This window comes from Arachis stenosperma, chromosome 5, assembly GCF_014773155.1.
Source record: "Arachis stenosperma cultivar V10309 chromosome 5, arast.V10309.gnm1.PFL2, whole genome shotgun sequence".
Classification (NCBI taxonomy): Eukaryota; Viridiplantae; Streptophyta; class Magnoliopsida; order Fabales; family Fabaceae; genus Arachis; species Arachis stenosperma.
The window spans coordinates 136,639,248-136,648,392 of NC_080381.1; the positions used below are offsets into that span (position 1 = coordinate 136,639,248).

The 9,145-nt window shown below is 39.0% G+C and overlaps 1 non-coding gene across 1 annotated transcript; it reads right to left on the minus strand.

Annotated features, from left to right (window-relative positions):
• Positions 1-2,687: 2,687 nt before the first annotated feature.
• On the minus strand, positions 2,688-2,795 carry LOC130984776 (small nucleolar RNA R71). The gene has a single exon (XR_009088687.1). It is a non-coding gene; the product is annotated as a small nucleolar RNA R71 (small nucleolar RNA).
• Positions 2,796-9,145: the final 6,350 nt, after the last annotated feature.

A 9,145-nucleotide genomic window follows, 5' to 3' on the forward strand; every position in this document is an offset into this window, starting at 1 on the left:
CTTGTCTGTGGTATTCTGAGTAGGATTCAATGATTGAATGACTGTGACGTGCTTCAAACCTGTAACCTGCTGGGCGTTAGTGACAGACGCAAAAGAGGGATTCTATTCCAGTAGGGAGGGAACCAAACCGGTGATTGGCCGTACTGTGACAGAGTACGTGAGCATTAGCTTTCACTGCGAGGATGGGAGGTAGCTGCTGACAACAGTGAAACCCTACACGAGCTTGCCATGGAAAGGAGTAAGAAGGATTGGATGAAGGCAGTAGGAAAGCAGAGAGACGGAAGGGAAGGCATCTTCATACACTTGTCTGAAGCTCTCACACCAATGATATGCATAAGTATCTCTATCTTTATCTTTATGCTTTATTCGTTTATCACTATACCCATTTGAGTCTGCCTGACTGAGATTTACAAGGTGACCATAGCTTGCTTCATACCACCAATCTCCGTGGGATCGACCCTTACTCGCGTAAGGTATTACTTGGACGACCCAGTGCACTTGCTGGTTAGTTGTGCGAAGTTGTGTTTATGCCATGGTATTGAGCACCTAGTCTTTGGAGCCATTACTAGGGATTGTTTATGTTTTGAAAAGTATTGATCACAATTTCGTGCACCAAGTTTTTGGCGCCGTTGCCGGGGATTGTTCTTGTGTATGGACAACTGACGGTTCATCTTGTTGCTTAGATTAGGTATTTTTCTTTAGAGTTCTTAAGAATGAATTCTAGTGTTTCAAGGTGATGTTCTTATCATCATCAAAGCTGATTGATCCTCATCAATTTAACTCTTGAATGCAATGTCCTGCTGAAGCTTGGCTAGCCATGTCTAATTCCTTTAGACTAAAGCTTTAGACTAACATTGCATGATTCCTGGAATTCTCATTAAGAATTTTGATACCTTTATTTTCTCTTTCCACTTAATTTTCGAAAAAGCACAAAAAAATTTACAAAATCATAAAATCCAAAAATATGTCTTGTTTGATTCTAGAGTCTCATCTTAAGTTTAGTATCAATTGCATGTTTTTTGTTCTTATTGCATTCATGCATGTGTCTTCATTGATCTTCAAGTTGTTCTTGATGATTTCATTGCTCTGATCTTTGAATTCTATTGACTTGAGTGTTTTGTTGTTTCTCATATGCATTCTCATCTTGTTAGTGTCAGTAGTATACAAACTGCTAAGTTTGGTGTCTTGCATGCATTGCTATTTGATTTTTGTTGCATTTTGATTAGTCCTTATTATTAAAAATCCAAAAATATTTTTAATTTGTGTCTTTTCAAGTCAATAATACAGAGAATTGAAGATTCAGAACATACTGCAGAGGAATCACACAGAAAAAGCTGAGCATTCAAAAATGCCCAGTGAAGAAGACAGACTGGCGTTTAAACGCCAGCCAGGGTGCCTGGCTGGGCGTTTAACGCCCAAAAGGGTATAGTTTTGGGCGTTAAACGCCAGAATGTGCACCATTCTGGGCGTTTAACGCCAGGATGGCAAAGGGGGAAGATTTTGTTTTCAAAATCAATTTTTTTCAAGTTTTCAAAATTTTTCAAAATCAAATCTTTTTCAAATCATATCTTTTCAATCAAATGTTTTCAAAATCAATTTCTTTCCTTTTTCAAAGATACTTACTAACAATTAATGATTTGATTGAACATTTTTTTGCCTTTTCTGTTGAGGAAGGTTTTATGTTTAAATCATATCTTTTCTTGTTAGGCAAGTCATTAATTTTTAAAATCATATCTTTTCAAATTGTTTTCAAATCATATTTTTTTAAAATTGTTTTCAAATCATATCTTTTTAATCACATCTTTTTCAAAATAAGTTTTCAATCAAATCTTTTTAATTTCTAATTTCAAAATCTTTTTCAAAAATCACTTGATTTCTTTTTCACTCTTATTTTCGAAAATCAATTAAGTGTTTTTCAAAATGTTTTCAAAATCTTTTACTTAAATTTTCGAAAATTACTTCCCTTCTTCTCACATCCTTCTATTTATGGACTAACACTATCCCTTAATGCAAAATTCGAACTCCATCTTCTTTGATAAGTTCGAATTTTCTACCTCTGTCTTCCATTTTTCTTCCTCTGACACCTCAAGGAATCTCTATACTGTGACATAGAGGATTCCATATTTTCTTGTTCTCTTCTCTTTCTTATGAGCAGGAGCAAGGACAAAAGCATTCTTGTTGAAGCTGATCCTGAACCTGAAAGGACCTTGAAGAGAAAGCTAAGAGAAGCCAAAGCACAACTCTCTTTAGAGGACCTGACCGAATTCTCCAAAGAAGAAGAACACATGGCAGCCGAAAACAACAATGCCAACAATGCAAGGAAGGTGCTGGGTGACTTTACTGCACCTACTCCCGACTTCTATGGGAGAAGCATCTCTATCCCTGCCATTGGAGCAAACAACTTTGAGCTTAAGCCTCAATTAGTTTCTCTAATGCAACAGAATTGCAAGTTCCATGGACTTCCATTGGAAGATCCTCATCAGTTTTTAGCTGAATTCTTGCAAATCTGTGACACTGTCAAGACTAATGGGGTTAACCCTGAGGTCTATAGACTTATGCTATTCCCTTTTGCTGTAAGAGACAGAGCTAGGACATGGTTGGATTCACAACCTAAAGAAAGCCTGGACTCTTGGGAAAAGCTAGTCAATGCCTTCTTGGCAAAGTTCTTTCCACCTCAAAAATTGAGTAAGCTTAGAGTGGAAGTCCAAACCTTCAGACAGAAGGATGGTGAATCCCTCTATGAAGCTTGGGAAAGATACAAACAATTAATCAGAAAATGTCCTTCAGACATGCTTTCTGAATGGAGCATCATAGGTATTTTCTATGATGGTCTCTCTGAACTATCCAAGATGTCTTTGGATAGCTCTGCTGGAGGATCTCTTCATCTGAAGAAGACGCCTACAGAAGCTCAAGAGCTAATTGAAATGGTTGCAAATAATCAATTCATGTACACTTCTGAAAGGAATCCTGTGAATAATGGGACAAGTCAGAAGAAGGGAGTTCTTGAGATTGACACTCTGAATGCCATATTGGCTCAGAATAAAATATTGACTCAACAAGTCAATTTAATTTCTCAAAGTCTGTCTGGAATGCAAAATGCACCAAGCAGTACTAAGGATGCTTCATCTGAAGAAGAAGCTTATGATCCTGAGAACCCTTCAATGGAAGAGGTGAATTACCTAGGAGAACCCTATGGAAACACCTATAGTTCTTCATGGAGAAATCACCCAAATCTCTCATGGAAGAATCAAGAGAGACCACAACAAGGTTTCAATAATAATGGTGGAAGAAACAGGTTTAACAATGGCAAAACCTTTTCCATCATCTTCTCAGCAACAGACAGAGAATCCTAAGCAGAACCCTTCTGACTTAGCAACCATGGTCTCTGATCTAATTAAAACCACTCAAAGTTTCATGAATGAAACAAGATCCTCCATTAGAAATTTGGAGGCACAAGTGGGACAGCTGAGCAAGAAAGTTACTGAACTCCCTCCAAGTACTCTCCCAAGCAATACAGAAGAAAATCCAAAAGGAGAGTGCAAGGCCATCAATATGGCCGAATTTGGAGAGGATGAAGAGGAAGTGGACGCCACTGAGGAAGGCCTCAATGGGCGTGCACTAGTGGTGCACGAAATTGTGATCACTACAACTTCGCACAACTAACCAGCAAGTGCACTGGGTCGTCCAAGTAATACCTTACGCGAGTAAGGGTCGATCCCACGGAGATTGGTGGTATGAAGCAAGCTATGGTCATCTTGTAAATCTTAGTCAGGCAGACTCAAATGCATAATGGTGATGAACGAAAATAACATAAAAGATAAAGATAGAGATACTTATGTATATCATTGGTGTAAGAGCTTCAGACAAGCGTATGAAGATGCCTTCCCTTCCGTCTCTCTGCTTTCCTACAGTCCTCATCCAATCCTTCTTACTCCTTTCCATGGCAAGCTCGTGTAGGGTCTCACTGTTGTCAGCAGCTACCTCCCATCCGCGCAGTGAAAGCTAATGCAGAGCACTCTGTCACAGTGCCGCCAATCACCGGTTTGGTTCCCTCCTCTACCGGAATAGAATCACTCTTTTGCGTCTGTCACTAACGCCCAGTAGATTACAGGTTTGAAGCACGTCACAGTCATTCAATCATTGAATCCTACTCAGAATACCACAGACAAGGTTTAGACCTTCCGGATTCTCTTGAATGCCGCCATCAGGTCCTGCCTATACCACAAAGATTCCTAAGAATCCAAGAGATATTCACTAAGCCTCAGATGCTTGTAGAACAAGAATGGTTGTCAGTCACCTTGTTCATGAGTGAGAATGGTGATGGGCGTCAATCATCACCTTCATCATGTTGAAGAACAAGTGATATCTTGGTAAAAGAACAAGCGGAATTGAATAGAAGAACAATAGTAATTGCATTAATACTCGAGGTACAGCAGAGCTCCACACCTTAATCTATGGTGTGTAGAAACTCCACCGTTGAAAATACATAAGAACAAGGTCTAGGCATGGCCGAATGGCCAGCCTCCCAAAGAGGGTTCAATCATCAAAACATGATCAAAAGATTGATACCAAGATGAAAATACAATAGTAAAAGGTTCTATATATAGAAAACTAGTAGCCTAAGGTGTACAAAGGTGAGTAAATGACATAAAAATCCACTTCCGGGCCCACTTGGTGTGTGCTTGGGCTGAGCAATGAAGTAATTTTCGTGTAGAGACTCTTCCTGGCGTTTAACTCCAGCTTTTATGCCAGTTTGGGCGTTTAACTCCCATTTAGGTGCCAGTTTGGGCGTTTAACGCTGGGAATTTTGAGGCCGGATTGCTTCGCGGGTTTGGGCCATCAAATCTTGGACAAAGTATGGACTATTATATATTGCTGGAAAGCCCTGGATGTCTACTTTCCAACGCCGTTGAGAGCGCGCCAATTGGGCTTCTGTAGCTCCAGAAAATCCACTTCGAGTGCAGGGAGGTCAGAATCCAACAGCATCTGCAGTCCTTTTTAGTCTCTGGATCAGATTTTTGCTCAGAACCTTCAATTTCAGCCAGAAAATACCTGAAATCACAGAAAAACACACAAACTCATAGTAAAGTCCAGAAAAGTGAATTTTAACTAAAAACTAATAAAAATATAATAAAAACTAAACTAAAACTACTAAAAACATACTAAAACAATGCCAAAAAGCATACAAATTATCCGCTCATCACAACACCAAACTTAAATTGTTGCTTGTCCCCAAGCAACTGAAAATCAAATAAGATAAAAAAAGAGAATATACTATAAACTCCAAATTATCAATGAAACTAAGCTCCAAATTAGATGAGCGGGACTAGTAGCTTTTTGCCTCCGAACAGTTTTGGCATCTTACTTTATCCTTTGAAATTCAGAATGATTGGCTTCTTTAGGAACTCCGAATCCAGATAGTGTTATTGATTCTCCTAGTTAAGTATGATGATTCTTGAACACAGCTACTTATTGAGTCTTGGCCGTGGCCCAAAGCACTCTGTCTTCCAGTATTACCACCGGATACATACATGCCACAGACACATAATTGGGTGAACCTTTTCAGATTGTGACTCAGCTTTGCTAAAGTCCCCAATTAGAGGTGTCCAAGGTTCTTAAGCACACTCTTATTGCCTTGGATCACAACTTTATTTCTTTCTTTTTCTTTTCTTTTTCTTTCTCCCTTTTTTTTTTTCGTTTTTCTTTTCTCTCTTTTTTTTTTTTTTTTTTTTGTATTCACTGCTTTTCTTGCTTCAAGAATCATTTTTATGATTTTTCAGATCCTCAGTAACATGTCTCCTTTTTCATCATTCTTTCAAGAGCCAACAATTTTAACATTCATGAACCACAAATTCAAAAGACATATGCACTGTTTAAGCATACATTCGGAAAAACAACAAGTATTGTCACCACATCAAACTAATTAAGCTAGTTTTAAAGATGAATTGAAATCCTGTACTTCTTGTTCTTTTGTGATAAAACAGTTTTCATTTGAAGCTTTAAGGCATAGACACTAAGATCATAGACACAAACATAGATAAACATAAAGATAATTTTCGATTAAAGAACGGGTCCACCTTAGTGATGGCGGCTTGTTCTTCCTCTTGAAGATCCTATGGAGTGCTTGAGCTCCTCAATGTCTCTTCCTTGTCTTTGTTGCTCCTTTCTCATGATTCTTTGATCTTCTCCAATTTCATGGAGGAGGATGGCATGTTCTTGGTGCTCCACCCTTAGTTGTCCCATGTTGGAACTTAATTCTCCTAGGGAGGTGTTCAGTTGCTCCCAATAGTCTTGTGGAGGAAAGTGCATCCCTTGAGATGCCATAAATGGTTATGGAAAAACAAAAAGCAATGCTTTTACCACACCAAACTTAAAAGGTTTGCTCGTCCTCGAGCAAAAGAAGAAGAAGAGGGTAGAAGAAGAAGAAATGGAGGAGAGGGATGGCTTTGTTAGGCCAAAGAGGGGAAGAAGTGGTGTTTTATGAAGGAGGATGTGAGTGGTGAAGAGAAAGAGATGTTGAGGTGATTGATGAATGGGTGAAGAAGAAGAGAGAGTGGTGGGGTTGTTTGGGGATCCTGTGGGGTTCACAGATCCTTAGGTGTCAAGGAAAAGTCATCCCTGCACCAAATGGCATCAAAATCCACGTTTTGAGCCATTTCTGGCGTTAAACGCCGGGCTGGTGCCCATTCCTGGCGTTTAACGCCAGGTTGGTGCCCTTTACTGGCGTTTAACGCCAGTCTGGTGCCCCTTTCTGGCGTTAAACGCCCAGAATGGCACCAGACTGGGCGTTAAACGCCCATCTGCTAGCCTGACTGGCATTTAAACGCCAACAGGTTCTTCCTCCAGGGTGTGCTATTTTTCTTTCTGTTTTTCATTCTGTTTTTGCTTTTTCAATGGATTTTGTGACTTCTTATGATCATCAACCTACAAAAAACATAAAATAACAAAAGAAAATAGTCAAAATATAATATTGGGTTGCCTCCCAACAAGCGCTTCTTTAACGTCAGTAGCTTGACAGATGGCTCTCATGGAGCCTCACAAATGATCAGAGCAATGTTGGAACCTCCCAACACCAAACTTAGAGTTTGAATGTGGGGGTTCAACACCAAACTTAGAGTTTGGTTGTGGCCTCCCAACACCAAACTTAGAGTTTGACTGTGGGAGCTCTGTTTGTCTCTGATTTGAGAGAAGCTCTTTATGCTTCTTCTCATGGTGATAGAGGGATATCCTTGAGCCTTAAACACAAAGGATTTTTTATTCACTTGAATGATCAGTTCACCCCCATCAACATCAATCACAGCCTTTGCTATGGCTAGGAAGGGTCTGCCAAGGATGATGGATTCATCCATGCACTTCCCAGTCTCTAGGACTATGAAATCAGTAGGGATGTAGTGGTCTTCAATCTTGACCAAAACATTCTCTACAAGTCCAATGGAATCTCTATGGTCTCATTTTGAGCCTCAGATTCCCATGGTTCCTCTTTGAGGAACTCAGAGGAGATTGGTACACGCCCACTGAGGTCTTCCTCAGTGGCGTCCTCCTCCTCTCTTTCCTCTCCATATTCGGCCATGTCTATGGCTTTGCACTCTCCTTTTGGATTTTCTTCTGTATTACTTGGGAGAGTGCTAGGAGGGAGTTCAGTAACTTTCTTGCTCAGCTGACCCACTTGTCCCTCCAAATTTCTGATGGAGGACCTTGTTTCATTCATGAAACTTTGAGTGGTCTTTATTAGATCAGAGACCATTGTTGCTAAGTCAGAAGTATTCTGCCTAGAACTCTCTGTCTGTTGCTGAGAAGATGATGGAAAAGGCTTGCCATTGCTAAGCCTGTTTCTTCCACCATTATTATTATTGAAACCTTGTTGAGGTCTCTCTTGATTCTTCCATGAGAAATTTGGGTGATTTCCCCATGAAGAATTATAGGTGTTTCCTTAGGGTTCTCCTAGGTAATTCACCTCTTCCATTGAAGGGTTCTCAGGATCATAAGCTTCTTCCTTAGATGAAGCATCCTTAGTACTGCCAGGTGCATTTTGCATTCCAGACAGATTTTGAGAAATCAAATTGACTAGCTTTTCCCATGAGCCCAGGCTTTCTTTAGGTTGAGAGTCCAACCATATTCTAGCTCTGTCTCTTACAGCAAAAGGGAATAGCATCAGCCTTTAGACCTCAGGGTTAACCCCATTAGTCTTGACTGTGTCACAGATTTGCAAGAACTCAGCTAAAAACTGATGAGGATCTTCCATTGGAAGTCCATGGAACTTGCAATTCTGTTGCATTGGAGAAACTAATTGAGGCTTAAGCTCAAAGTTGTTTACTCCAATGGCAGGGATAGAGATGCTTCTCCCATAGAAGTTGGGAGTAGGTGCAGTAAAGTCACCCAGCACCTTCCTTGCATTGTTGGCATTATTGTTGTTTTCGGCTGCCATGTGTTCTTCTTCTTTGAAGAATTCGGTCAGGTCCTCTCAGGTTCAGGGTCAGCTTCAACAAGAATGCCTTTGTCTTTGTTCCTGCTCATATGAAAGAGAAAAGAACAAGAAAGTATGGAATCCTCTATGTCACAGTATAGAGATTCCTTTAAGTGTCAGAGGAAGAAAAATGGAAGACAGATGTGGAAAATTCGAACTTATCAAAGGAGAAGGAGTTCGAATTTTGCATTAAGGGATAGTGTTAGTCCAAAAATAGAAGGATGTGAGAAGAAGGGAAGTAATTTTCGAAAATTAAGTAAAAGATTTTGAAAACATTTTGAAAAATACTAATTGATTCTCAAAAACTAAGAATAGAAAAAGAATCAAGTGATTTTTGAAAAAGATTTGAAATTAGAAATCAAAAAGATATGATTGAAAACTTATTTTGAAAAAGATGTGATTGAAAAATTATGGTTTTAAAAAGATATGATTGAAAAGATATGATTTGAAAACAATTTTAAAAGATATGATTTGAAAACAATTTTAAAAGATATGATTTTAAAAAATTAATGACTTGCCTAACAAGAAAAGATATGATTCAAGCATAAAACCTTCCTCAACAGAAACGGCAAAAAATGTTCAATCAAATCATTAATTGTTAGTAAGTATCTTTGAAAAAGGAAAGAAATTGATTTTGAAGACATTTGATTGAAAAGATATGATTTGAAAAAGATTTGATTT